Genomic DNA, 14,111 nt, shown 5'->3' with positions numbered 1-14,111 from the left:
TAGGACTCTTTACTACTTTCACTACGCTATTTCCATTGGTCTTGATAGAGGTTCCTGCAGAGTATGAAAGATTAAGTTGAGGTTGTAGTTGGCATGTGTTTTAAATGGACACAGATAAAGAAAAATAGCAAGACATGTACTCTACATTGTACTGACACATACTCTACATTGTACTGAGGTGTATATATATGTATGATACGTCATTTTTATGCAACTTCCTGCTATGATGTTCTCCTCCCTTCTGTATCCACATGCACACTGAATTGCAGTTCTAGTCTGGATTTAATGAAGGGACATTCTTCTGCTCTGCAGTTGCTCTCAGTTGTTGTATTTAGTGCTCTGATATGGCAGCTTTCACTGTATCCATAAAATATGAGCGAGCATCATTAAGCTATCCAAGAGAAAGGAGTTTTAAGGAGGTATTTGAATGAGGAGAGGATGGCTGTACAAAAAATGAAGGGGAGTTCTCTGAGTTTGTATTCAGGCAGGGGAGAAAAGGACAAGGTCATTTGGTCAAGAAAGCCTGTAAGCATCCTGTCGCAGGGTTAGGGGATACATTGAAACTGTAAATTCCATGCAGCAATCAGTGTGTCCTGTAAGAGTGCACATGTTGGTCTAATGAAGCTATCCACTCATCCTCTGCTCCCTCTGCAGCTCTCCAGGTATTTGTAGTGTGAAGTCAAAGCCATGGTCACTAGTCACAGATTCTGTGGGAAAAAAAAAAACCAACTTACAACAAGTATTTGGAAGAACAGTTGCACTGAAAATCCTATTTGAACAAAACATTTTGACTAATGTGAAAGTAGATGCCTTGGGCAGTTGCAAGCATTTGTGAAGAATTAGCAAGCAGAAAAGGCCTTCTTGTCTACATAGCTTGGGCTACCCAATCAGGAAAAGAGCACAATTTTGTGAATTAAGTGACCAGTCATGCATCGCAAATAATGAATAGTGATTGTTCGTATCGGTCAGTTAAAAATTGTGTCATAGGGTCAGATATGTTTGCCTACACTGCTCAAGGACTTGTGACTAACAAAGTAATTAATAACACCCATGACCTGTTTGCAGACACCTGGTGAACAGATTTAAGGGCTCAGTCCATTGGTTATGTTTCCCAAGGAGCAATTTCACCAGCTCCAGCTGAAAATGTGTAAAACCAAGACTAGGACAGAAGCAGTTTCGTTGTGTACCAGCAATGTCCATCCTCAACACCTGCTGCAATATATCCTTTATTGATATGAATATAACGTACAGTGGATTCTTGCCCAGTTATGTGATCCCTCTCAGTCCAAATCAGCAGACCCCGAGGCCTCCAGAACCTTCAAATACCTGTTTTATTTTTTAATTAGCTTTTGAGTATGAGATACTGTCACAATAATGATACTCTTCTGCGAATGGTGTTCAGTAATGATTCAGGCAAGCCCTGTTCAGAGTTCTAATCTGCTTTTCCAGGAGTTTGTCCTTACTGCAAGGAGCAAGTCCTTTGACGTCACCAGGGGGAAGAGAGAGCCTTAGTGAGTAAACTGCTGGGCAGCATGAAGTGCTGGGCAGGGTTGGTCCCAGAGACACAGCTTCCATAAAGCTTTTCTCATTCCGGTGATTACTGTAAACAGAAACACCTTCCCAGTTGAGGAGGAGGAAGAGGGAGCGGAGGCCAGGGCTGCGAGCATGCAAAACTCAGATCCACAAGATTTTAAATTCCATTGTGTATTTAGGGCAGTTATTGTTCATCTGGGGCTGATGTGCTACTCTAAAGAACAAATGAAAACTGCAGCAGTCTCTCCGAGTCGTTGCATTTCACACAGGTTTTACTTGAGTACTGTGTTATACTTTGTCCCTACCAAAAAAAAAAAAAAAAATAGTATGTTTTTGAAGGAGTAAAGGGGGTACTTTGGTTAGAAAACAGGGTGTAAACTTTAAGACATCTAGTTTGTAAAATCTTTAGACTCTCCTTTGCTTTTTGTTCTGTAATTGATTACGAGCACCCCCTTTAACCCACCTTAAAGGGCAAGCAGGAAATTCATGTTTTCGTTCATCAGCCCATCCCTCTGAAAAGCGTTCAATATTAAAACAGTTTGCGAGGAGCAAAGGCAGAAGAAACAAGAGGCCCAGTTAGACCGTGGCAAGGTTAGGAGATGCATGTCTGATGCCTGCAGCAAATATCGGCTCTTGTTCCTGTACAATTTTTGCATGGGGAGACCAAGTTAATTGGGGTATGGCTCTGTTCTTTCCTTTATGTGTGACCTTTTATTATCTCTGTGGCCCTGTAGTTCATGCAGTGTCATAAAGCTGTGGGAAAGTCTTGCAGCTAGTGTTATCAGCTGTTGGAAATTAACTTAAAAAATGAAATATCTGTGTTTCCTTTTGCCTGAAGGTGTCTGGGAGCCTGTAAACTGCTACAAAGGTGCAATTATTGTGGTTGTGATTTTGCTGTAGCTGAGCGTTGCTTGTGCATCTTTTCTCCTTCTTTCTCTCCCCTTCTTTCTCCCCCTGCTTTTTAGTGCAAGCTGTGGGCTGGCAATCAGGTGTTGTGCTGGGGGAGGGGGTTCTTTAGGAGGGGGGTTACATGGCATAATTCCCACGAATGTAGGAGGAGGATGAAAAAGATAAAGAAATTTTGTTTTTCTGAGCTAGAGGATTCTCTGCATGACTTCCCCACTGATGGGATCATGTGCTTTCAGGCTGAGATTTTATTAACAATTCAAATGGAAATTGAGGGCACAGGAGGAGCAGATTCTCACATAAACTTGATCTGTCCATGAATGCAGTTCTCTGTTTGCCCTGACCCTGCATGGCTTAAGACACTGCCTGTGAGGCCTGAGTGCCAGACACAAAGACCGAAATGAAAAGCAAGCACATTCCAGTAGTCTGCACAAAGGCAATGGAGCAGTTTCTAGCCGTCTCCCCAGGGAGAGATCTTATCTCCTTGCGGCTAAAACCCTTTAGAGTGTTTATTTGTACTCTAGCACCCGAGGTTTATGAATTGATATGGATGCTGATTAAACGCTGTAAGTTTCCTCAGTGAGTCTTTTTGGGAGGCACGGAGGTGTTCTGCCTGTATTTTCTTTCCCAAATACCTATCGATATTTATCAAAAGGTTGCTCCGGTTTCCTGACGGGCGAACGCAGATGAGTGCCGAGGGAGAAGGCAGTCCAGAAAGTACATTCGTTAATAAAAGTCATCACCAGCCTTAGGAGAGTTATGGAAAACTTTGGCTTTAGGACACGTCGCCTGCTTTTAACGTTTACAGCGTTAGCGCAGACTGTCACCGCTGCTGGACGCTTGTGCTCGCCAGCACGCAGGAAGGTTGCTCCCGAGTAGCTGTGCCGATTAAATGTTGTGTATACTTGGTTGACCTTGTGCTATGGAGCCAGCAGCGCGCAGCACTGGGGCAGAGGGAGGACGCGTGAGGCAAGGCTGCTGTGGCCACATCTGCACGGCCATTGCTTTCCGCCAATGGCAGTCGTTGGGTGATGCTGCCTGTCAGGGAAATTTTGCCGGGGGTGAGAGCTGGGGGGTGAAGGACGGGGGTTTGCTGGTGGTTTTTGTCATTTTCTTGAGACTGGAGGTGGAAAGGCTAGGAACATATCCCAGTGCAAAAATATGATTCGTGTTCCCTGTCGCTGCCTGATGTTAATAGTGGCAGCGTGGGTAAATGCTGGAGATTCCTTAATCAAACTATTAAACATTGATATTCCTGGCTTTCCTACTCAGGATTCCTTTTATGAAAGCTCTTTAAAACAGTAGGGAAAATGTAAGTAAACAAATGTTTCGACTGTGGTAATTCCAAAGAGTCACAGTTTTCATCACCCTAGTTTTCTTTATTTTCAGCCAACAAAAAAAGGAGGAAAAAAAGCCCCAAACCAAAAGCCAGCAACTTTTAGGTAGGAAATGATAACCATATGTTTTCCCATTTTTCTTAAGGCGTTTAAAGGTTTCAAAACTTTTGATACTCCTTAAAGTAGTTAAATTAGTGGAAAGAGACTAGCAAAGGATATTGATTCAAATAGTTTTGTTCCCTTAATTTTATGGGGGTTATATTATACAAAATTAATGGTTGTACTTAGGCAAATTGTCAGTAATTGGTGGCAAAATTGCTTTATTGCTTTTCTTTCATTTGATGCTAATTAATGGCCCTACATTATTAAGTTCAAGCCTCTTCTGCATTTCTCCTTCTCCATAAATATTCTCAGTGGTAATGTGTCGGGGTAAACTTTTTTCTTCAGTGTGTGCAATAATTGCTGTATAGAAATGTGGTAACAAACAGATTTCTGGCATAATTTATAGAAATGTGATAACAAACACATTTCTGGCGTAATTTTTCCTGAAATAATATAAATGTTATTTTTCAAGAGCTTCAAGTCATTTGATACAAAGGAATACATTAGTAACATAATGTGTTAATTGATTAATGTGGTAAAACATTAGTTTTTCATATGAAAGTACTCCTTAGCAACTTACCCAGCAGTTACTTTACAAAATTGTTTTGTTTTACCAATTAAACCCCCCCTACCTTTTCTCCTACTATTTTACAGTGTGTTCGACGAAACGGTTCTATTTCAGTGGACTAGAATAACACCATGGATTTCTCGTCATATTTTCTACCTGTTAATGAAATTAGTATTTGGTACAGACCACTGTTTATCTGTGTTTTCCAAATTATATTATTTTAATGCTATGTAAATATTTTGAAGTCTAGAATAAATGCAGTAAGTAAAAGCCACTTTAGTTTTTCATACAAACACTATGGAAAACCCAGCTTTTGTGTGTGCGTGTGTTATTTGTTTGTTTCCTAACAATTTTTAAAAAAGAAGTGTAATGAATATATGTCACAAATTTGATATACTGAACATCATATACCTAAGTAGAACAGAGAACGAAAGAGCTAAATATTAAATGATTATTAAAAGGGAGTTTTGATGGCCTTGTAAGAATAAATTAGTAAAAAAACAATTACTGAAAGCCAAAAAGACTTCAAAATATAGGAGGAAATATTTTATAAGCTTTTATAGTTTCACAAATTATACTTGTTTTCTCTGTTGTCTAATCCTGTAGTACAAAACTGAGACAACTGTATCTTTATTTCACTGGTAGAGGATTGCACCAATGATGAAATATTTTCTTTGTGATTGTTGCCCAAGTCCTATTTATCTTTAATCTTAGTTGTAATTTTGAAAAATTTCTGAGTATGATTTCTTTCCTCAAAGTGATTGTTTTCATCTTTTATCATGAGTGATATTTAAAAATTAATTTTAAAATAAGTTGTAAAAATTTATAAACATTTCAATCATTATAAGTTGGTATGTTATTTAACAAAATTAGAACTACTAAATTTTATGAGCAAATTCATACCTCTAACAAAATTAGAACTACTAAATTTTATGAGCAAATTCATACCTCTTTGACATGACGTTTTTTCTTTCCTTTGTTTCCCCCTAAAAGCAGTTATTGAGAAAAAGTAGAGAGAAAACTGACATTCGGAGTTAGAAATTTTTAGTGTTATGTAAGTGCTGTTTCTTGGATTGAAGAAAAATAGTGAAGTAAGATTCTTGGCAAGTTGAATTATTTTTAATTTGTTGAAGGAATTTAATTTTATTTTTCTAAAACATGCCTCAGTTATGAAAACTGTAACTTTGTAGCAGAGTCACAATGCACCAGTAATTCTGAACTCTGTCCCATCCACAGTGTCCACTGAGGGCCCTGTGCCTCCATGTGTTTGGAATGAAATATGTGTAAATGTCTTTATTTCGAAGGCAGCTAAGAGAAGCTGTAACTCTTTAATGTACCAGCAAAGAATGATATTTTGCAAAACAGCTTGAGCTGGTTTTGCTGAAGTATTTGTAGGTGAAAACTGCCCCAGCAAAAGACAGAAGGTTAGTGCAGGTTAGTTTCCACCTGCAACGCTTAGCTGGTATCGTTGTGCGTATCTTATTCCTTTCTTCTTCTTGCACCTTTGTATACTTCAGGATCTTGCTCTGACCGTGACTATAACTGTGAGCGTATATGAGGAGAGGTGTTCAGACTTGAGTAAGACACCTATACTTGTTCACATGCCACTGCAGGCTGTGCCACATGCTCATCTTAATCTGTAGAGGTACCGCTGCACCATCTCAGATTGCACAGCACGAAGGCTCTTAGCCTGAGCCTTGCCTGGTTTCAGGCATGGCAAATCTCTGGACTGTCACAGGCATGGGGTGGTGCCTGTGGTAGAGGAGCATCAAACCACAACTGCAACTCGAATTCATGTGGTTCAGTGTGGGATAGGCGGGACTTGGGCCTGCACCTCATCATCTGCACTGGCTGCTCCCTGCGGTGCAGTCTCCATGCCCCAGTCCTGTGGTGTCCTTGCAGGGGAAGGAGTTGGAGCGGTGGTCTTCTGCCAAGTTGTTGTAGCCTGGATGCCTGTTAAAGTGGACTTCATGGCTCTTACCCACAGTCATGTAGCTGAAAGATGGTAGCCTAGAGCTTTGTGCCATATACACTTGAAATTCACTTCACCAGTGTGTGTACGGGGGAAAAGTCTGAAGCCTTTTTCATACAGTAGTACAGATCACTTACCTTGATTTCTGCATTTGCAGAGAGACTAGAGATTAATAATTTCCCAGTAGGGGTGAGAGTTTGTTGCCGTTTTAAATGTGGGAGGTTTCCACTGTGAGGGAGTTTGTGGACCTGGGGAGATTCCTCTTGCCTGGACATCAGGGGACACCCACTGTCCAGTCAGCCCTGCTTTTGCTACTCATTACATGTGTTGGTGTTTTAAACATGTCAGAGGGAGAACTTGATGACTATCTCTGGCAGGTTATCTCATCTGCATGTGTGTATCTATGCTTTAATTTTGCTTGAATGTGAGGATGACAGTATTGCTGGACTTCAAACATCTATCTAGTTTGTGTGCTCTGAATTTGACCTCTGGAGGGAGGTTCCTTGCAGTGCCTACACAGAGAATTTAGGTCCTAAACTTAGGTATTTTGGATTTCATCATAGATACAAAAGTTAAGCTCAGGTAAACAGTATGAACTCCCCTCACAAGTAAATGAAAGGAAAGGGGAATAACTAGAATCACTAGAATTAGGCAAATAAGTGGCAATCTGTGTTGTAAAACTGTGATTTTAATCTTGCTAGAGAATCTGAGTCCACAGCATTGACTTCTCAGTGCCTGAAGTAATACAACCTTTCTCAAGCTGCTGTTCAAGCAGCCATTTACGAGGCTTTGCAGAATTAAACACAATGAAATCTAAGCAAGAGGAAGGGGTAGTTGCTTAAAGACAGGGATGGCCTGTAAGATCGGCTTTCCCTGACAAAGACAACCTTGGAATGACAGAATTGGGAACTCATTTGTGTAGGTTATTAGGAAGCAAAAACTAGGTCTCTGTAAATTGATATTAATAACGGACTAAATTAAAAGGCTTATGTTTGGTTATGTGTTGTAGTGAAATACAGATTGGGTTGATAAAAAGTTTTTTGTAAACCACTGAGAAATTTACCATGTGGATGGAGTTGGTTGAGGAGAAGTCTTCGTCTTCATGTAGGAACCTGATGAAATTTTAAATGTCCTTGTAAATCCCACATCTTCTAAATATTCTTTAAAGTAAAAGTGAATTAAATATTTGCACTTAGAATTGCCTTTTATTTCTTTTAACATCCTGGGGAGCTATCTTTGAGTGATCCATATTGTACTTGTCATAAATAGCATATAACGTGTACTTGGTGTGTTCAGCTTTTGTCTATAGTTCTCATCCACTGGTGCCAGCAAGGGAAGACGAGGGGAAGAGGCCTATTGCACTCAGCTCCCAGCTTGCACTGTCCCTTTCATACATGGAAAATGTTATGTTTTCCTTAGCTTCACAGGGTAGGCAACAGCATAAAATCTGTGCTGTTTCCCCTTTGTAGGAATGCAAGCGCTTCCAGAGGGGCATTCATACTGTCCCACTTTGGTTACCCAGACTGGGCAGTTAGTCTCTCTGTGCTTCCTCTGTGGTTGACAGAGACACTTTTCTCAAAGACTGAGCATCTCTCTCTCAACTCTCCCTTTTAGAGTAATCTCTTTTTTTTTTCATTGACTCTGTGCAAACCTTGAAGGCAGGGTAGTACGACTTCCCTGAAACTGTGGCATTAAGACTTTCCCAGTTTACCTCCCTTCAATGAATATTGCCAGCTTTTATAACAAATTACATCATGGTGATGTCTACTATTCAATATTGGCCATATTCTACTAAGGCATTGTCTGCAGTAGGTGTAAGATATTTCTGATTTCTGTGATTGGAAGGTTTTAATGACACCTTAATTGTGCTTTTCAGCAGTAATTCTATAAGGAAAGTCTATTTATTGTAAGTTCTGGTTGGTCTGGATAAGTCTTACATGAGGAGACAGTTATCAAACCAGAAAACCCCTTTTATTTTAATTTTTCTATTGATAACTCAGATACTGTTTTGACAGATGAGGAGAATGTACAAAAAAATTTCAGTATACTTTCAATAATACTGCCTATTTGTGATCATTAGAGTAATGTAATTTTACCTGCTTGCTGTAACTTTCATATAACATTGAAAACTAGTTCCTTTTGGGTCTGCTGTGTAAATATACTTTCTAAAAAAAACCCAATATCAACAGAAACTAAAGTTTACATACGTAAATTTGCTAAATAGTGCTGAATTGAGGAATCTTTCTAATTTGAGAAGTCATGAGTGTCTCAACCTCGTACCTCCAGCCAGATTGTATTTGATTGTTGGTACAGGAAGAAAAAAAAGATAAGAAAAAAAGCTGCTGTAAGAGTAAGCATGAACATAATAATGAAGAAACAATGCAACGTAGTCAACCAGGCATGAAGAATTATCTATTGAAGCTAAGAGGCCAAGTGTCTCATCAGTTGGATTTTAATAATGCCTGGCAGAAGTGCTTGTACTTGTACAGCAATTGTTTTAATATCTAATTGAGTTTCAAGCTGAAATATGACAGTCTGTCTTGAAACATGAAGCGGACATTTCCTGTGATGCAATGTCTAAGCATTTCTTTGCGTACTAAACTGAGACTAGAAAATTGGTAATACTTGTGTTTTCAGGTTCCAGGAGCCTTCTAATTATGCATAACTAAAGCTGTATCCTGTGCAGTTTTACTGTTGTTAACTCTTTCCTCTTCCTGTCTTTGTAATTCATTTCATTTACCATGTTCATTTGATGCAGCTTGTTCTTTTTTTCTATTTTATTTTTTTATTAATACTGTTAAATGTTTGCATTGAGCACTGTCATTTGCTTTCTGGTTAGCAGAATACCTAGTAGAATGCGCCCTAGGTGTGCTCGGGGAGTCTAGCTATAACAGCGATGTAGACTTTAAACATAAATGTGACTCCAAAGCTGACATACTGACTATGCTTCCAATAATCTAGAATTACCCTTACATGGTCAGAAGTACAAGATCATCATAATTGAAAATAGAAAAAAATTATGAGTTTGAAAACAATTTAAATTTTTACTTAGCATGTATACTGAAGTGGGAGCAATACACAAAATGTAGCCTTGTTTTGAAATGGGCTTTTTTTCATTTTATTTCTCGTGATCGATTGGTATGTGAAGCTGGAGCTTTTCAGGAAAAGTCTGGGATTATGAGTGCATCAGCCTCTGCTTTTAGCACAGCAATGAGGTTATCAATAATGCATTGGAGATCTCAGAATCCTTGAACATAGGGAAATCACAGCTGGTCTGGGTTTATTGTCGAAATTGCAGATTTGTGCCAAGAGGTCACAACAACTGCATGTCAGACGGTCACACACACACGCACACAGACATGTCTTGGGGGAATGAGGGGAATAATATCTGAAGAATTGCCACTGCCCATGTTATTTAGGAACTCTTCATATGTTTCTATAGTACAGCTTTAAAAGCAGCATATTTAATGCTGCTTGCAGTGGCCTTTTGACATTTTGGCCTTTCCCAGTATTATAAGTTTTATTGTTTTCCTGACAAGTTTATTCATATACTAACAGCTTGCTTGGCAGCAATGTTCAAACTCAATACTTAGGCTTTCTGGTCACGGTGATGGCTGGCAGTAATAGAGAAGGAGAATAAGTGAGTGTGGAAATGCAAAGCTGTCTCTTGTTACATTTTATCGATCTCATTCTGGTGTCATTCAATTAAGACAGAAATGTGATGGATAGTGTCTGCATAGATTCCTACTTTGCTTTCCAGCCACTCTATATAAAGCTTTTTGGGGGAGGGAGGAGGGAAGGGAGGGCAAGGGGAGGAGGGGGTAGCAAATCAAAGATACAGTGTGATTTGAATTACAGATCAAACTTATCTTTTTAAAAAATCATTATTCTAAAGCCACGTTGAAAAGCAATATTAGCAGAGCTAGCATTCTGTGTTGTTTTGATAGCGAGTATCCGTAAATGTCCGGCCCATTGTTCATTGTAGTAATGTTTTTTTTAGTCCAGATCTTGTCTGTGTTTTATGAATAAACACTTGATTCTTCTGAATTTAGTACACAGATAGAAAGGGCAAAAGAAATGAAAAGACTTACTTGCCTAAGAGACTTGCCTGCATGCTGTAGGGCAGTAATTCCAGATAAACATCTGAAGATAAGAGTTGTTCATTTCAGTCCATTGTTTACTTTAAATATGGCAAAAAAAATCATTGAGCAGTTCTGACAATGTAATACAAAAGTGCAGAGATTAGCTCCATGGGCATAAGTAGACCTACATCAATTCACAACAACTGAGCCTCCCGCCCAGTCTTCAGACTGTGATAGTTTCAGAACTAATACATTAGTTTCAATCTAACTCACAGTTTTCTGCCTAAAATGTGATCAAGACAGTCCTAGAATGCATAGGTGATTTCTAGAAGCGTTTTTTGTCATCAGACCAGGGGCAGGCTCCTTAGTAAGACAGAAGTCCCCTGGGAGAAAAACCCTTAGTGGGAGTAACTCTCACCTCCTGGTTTTCTTTCCCATCTTCTGGGCTTAGAGGTAGCAGGGCTGTATGTCCATACCTCCTTTGTTCCCAGGGAACTTACAGGGAAAGGGGTTAGCAACTCAAAAGGCAATATCCAGGGCAGGTTTGGGATTCTCTGCTGAAATGAGGTTACCCGAGAAAAAGCCAGTTCACCAGAACCAAAGTACTTCACAGAAGTATATTGGCTCTTACAGCTATCATAAAAAGACCCCAACCAACCAACCAAAAAAAGCAAAACAAATAGATTCCCACCAGCTGGCTTGATGAGCTTCTGGAAAACCTGGATTTCCAAGGTCTGCAGCTGTGCCACATGCAGTATGTAGGGTGGGTGTTCCCAGCTTTCCAGGCTTCTGACTGTGTGGCTGGTGGCAATGTTCCACCCTTCACGGCTTGGCCGTGGCTCCCAAAGTCCCTTTTTCTGCATTTGGGAGCACAGGAGCCTTAGGGGCCACATTATAACTAAGACCCTCTGGGCTTTGATGATTAGGATTGTGTTTTCCTTGCAACTGCCGTTATTGAATCCACAGTTACAGCTGTGGCAGGATTACTCTGAAAGATAATTAAGTTTTAAGATTTTTAAGTTTTAAGGTAATTAAGTTTTAAGTCACATTTTAAATGTGATGAGGCTAAGATTTTAGAAACTAAAGAACCCATTTGTAGCCCTGTTACTCATTCAGATAAATATTCCAAGTGCTCGCTTGTGATTGCTCTGTGTCTCAGGTTAACGGTAGCTACTTGGTGCTCTGTAGAGCCCACAACAGAGTTATGGGCCTGAGTATCAGATTCATGAGCCTGAAGATCAAGTGTCAAGTGGGATTTGAGTTTTCAGAATTACAGAATTTTGGATGAGAGGTTGGGACTGAGATGAACTGAGGTTTCTCAGAATAATTTCATCTTAGTTGTGTTATTAACTAGATGCTTCTACTAAATTGATCAGCAAAATTTATACTGCTGTGAGTATAAAGTGTCTTCCCTTTGTGCGGGAGTTCTAGAAGGATCTGTAACTTGTCTTCTGAGGACCCTAGGAAAGGAATCATATGAGGAAGTTACGGCCTCCCAGGCATGGGGATGCGAGGAGGGTCTTGGGCAGTTCCAGTCATTTCTGGGTTTTTACCTAGTAGCAAAGCTGGTACATTCAGGACTCTTTGAGTTATCGTTAGAACTGCTTATTGTGGACTGGTGTAGAATGGGGAGGCTGCTTAGGTGTATCATAACTATTTAATTCCTACTCCCTTATAAGCAGTTCTTGGCGTCTCAGAGGTACTGAGTACATACAGTTTGAATGCTTGCTCCATTGCCAGTGTCTTTGTAAATAACTTTTAATAAGAGACAGTGGGGTGGACTTTTCTTACGTTCCTGTCCCCCAAAAGTGACATTGTTTTTATTGTTGAGGGGACTTTCAGTGCTGGACCATTTGATAAACCCTGCCTTCTGCATTTGCCCCTCAGGTATGAAATTAAAAATGTTAGTATGCATGTAAGGCAAAAAGTGCTCCACAGATTTTATGGACAGTCACACAGCAAGTGTTTTGGGTGCCAGTGCTGTTGGTATAGCTTCTTAACGTACAGCGGTTAAAGTGATTTTCTCATTTAACATCCTGAATAGGCATAGGTTTCTGTTTTTTTCTGCACTCCAAACACAAGGCTTGCATTGCTTCTTCCTGGCTTTGTCGGCTCATGTAATGTTACATACAGAATCATTTTGCATTTTTAAATAGTGTTCATTTCACTGCAGGAAGGAAAACATTTGTGGCATAAAAAAAAATAAAATATTTTTTGAAGTAATTTGATTTTGAGGGAGGAGATTAAGGGACCTTGCTCTGGCCTTGTGAAAAATTTATAACTGATGTAAAAATTGACCATGATTTGTTCTGGATTTTTTTCCAATGGTATGTTTAAGTGTAGCAGGTTCCAATAGCCATACATAAACTCATGTTAGGGAAAAAGAAAGCCAACCAGTCTCCAAATTTAGCATTACTTAATAAGCTCTACAAGGCAGCTTTTAATATAATTTCTCCACCACAAACTTCTATTTTCCCTGGCCTGATAAAAGCTCATTGAGGTGTACTTTTGGATAAATCCAGCTCGCCTAGAGCTAACTCTTGAGCTGAAACTGAAGAGACATTAAGTTTGTAAAAGTTTAGTGAGAAGGTTTTGTGTTAAGTTTCACACTTTTTGTAGATGTCTGCATTTCATAGTGCCAGAATTAGTACAAGAACAAGTTGTTTTATACAGTATTTTAATCTCAGAAGGGAACAGCTATACAGCACAATACAAACTTGCTGTCTTACGATGTCCACTTGAATTTACAGTTCAGTTTCTAGAATTTAGAAATTCACAGAAGGCTGGGGAGAGGAGGGAGGGAGGGAGGGAGGAAGGGTTTCCTAAGCATAAGCGCATAAGTGGTTATGGCCTATTGTACTTTTTTTAGATTCGAAATATTTCAATAGCTTGAAAATGAGCCAGACAGCCTGGGTATTATGAACATGAGGGAAAAAAAGAGATAAAAATAAATAAAGAGCAGCTGCAGTTCTGTTAGCAGTGTAACAGAGTTAAAAGGGACCTGAAAAATTATAGCCGACATTATGTATACACAACTAGGAGAAAAGAACTCTAAAGTATAGCAAATCTTGTCATATTCTGCTCTGTTCTGAAGACTCAGAGCTCAGTGTTTAATTTATAAGCAACAATTTTTTTTTCCTCTTTCAAGTGCTTGTGGAGAATTAGGATTAAATATGTAAGACAAACAGCAAGGCAGAGCTTTAAACATCTTGCCTTAAAACAGAAAAAAAAATAAGTCAATATCTGAGTTAGTTACGTTTTTGACTATTAGCAGCTGTAGCAAGAATTTACCAGTTACCCAGGAATTGCCTGGCAAAATTAGGGTAGAAAATAATAGTGTTGCTTAAGAAAAATTACTTATTCTTTTGGCATTATTTTTGGGCTTCTGAGATTCCTGGGGTTTCCTTCTTGATATTTAACTAGGTGGATTCATAGACAATCACATTTTTCCTGTGTGGAACTGACCTTTATTACTTCAGTGTACGAAGAACATCTAAAGTATTTTTACATTGTTTGGTAGTTAGAGCTCTTTTAGTGAAAAAAGAAAGAAGTGGTCAGGGTCTGCTTGAATTTTAGAGACATTTGGTTCCAGAGTATGGCGAATATTCATT

Source organism: Leptosomus discolor, chromosome 1 (assembly GCF_034619465.1).
Source record: "Leptosomus discolor isolate bLepDis1 chromosome 1, bLepDis1.hap2, whole genome shotgun sequence".
Taxonomy (NCBI): Eukaryota; Metazoa; Chordata; class Aves; order Leptosomiformes; family Leptosomidae; genus Leptosomus; species Leptosomus discolor.
Note: the sequence above shows the minus strand (reverse complement) of the source record.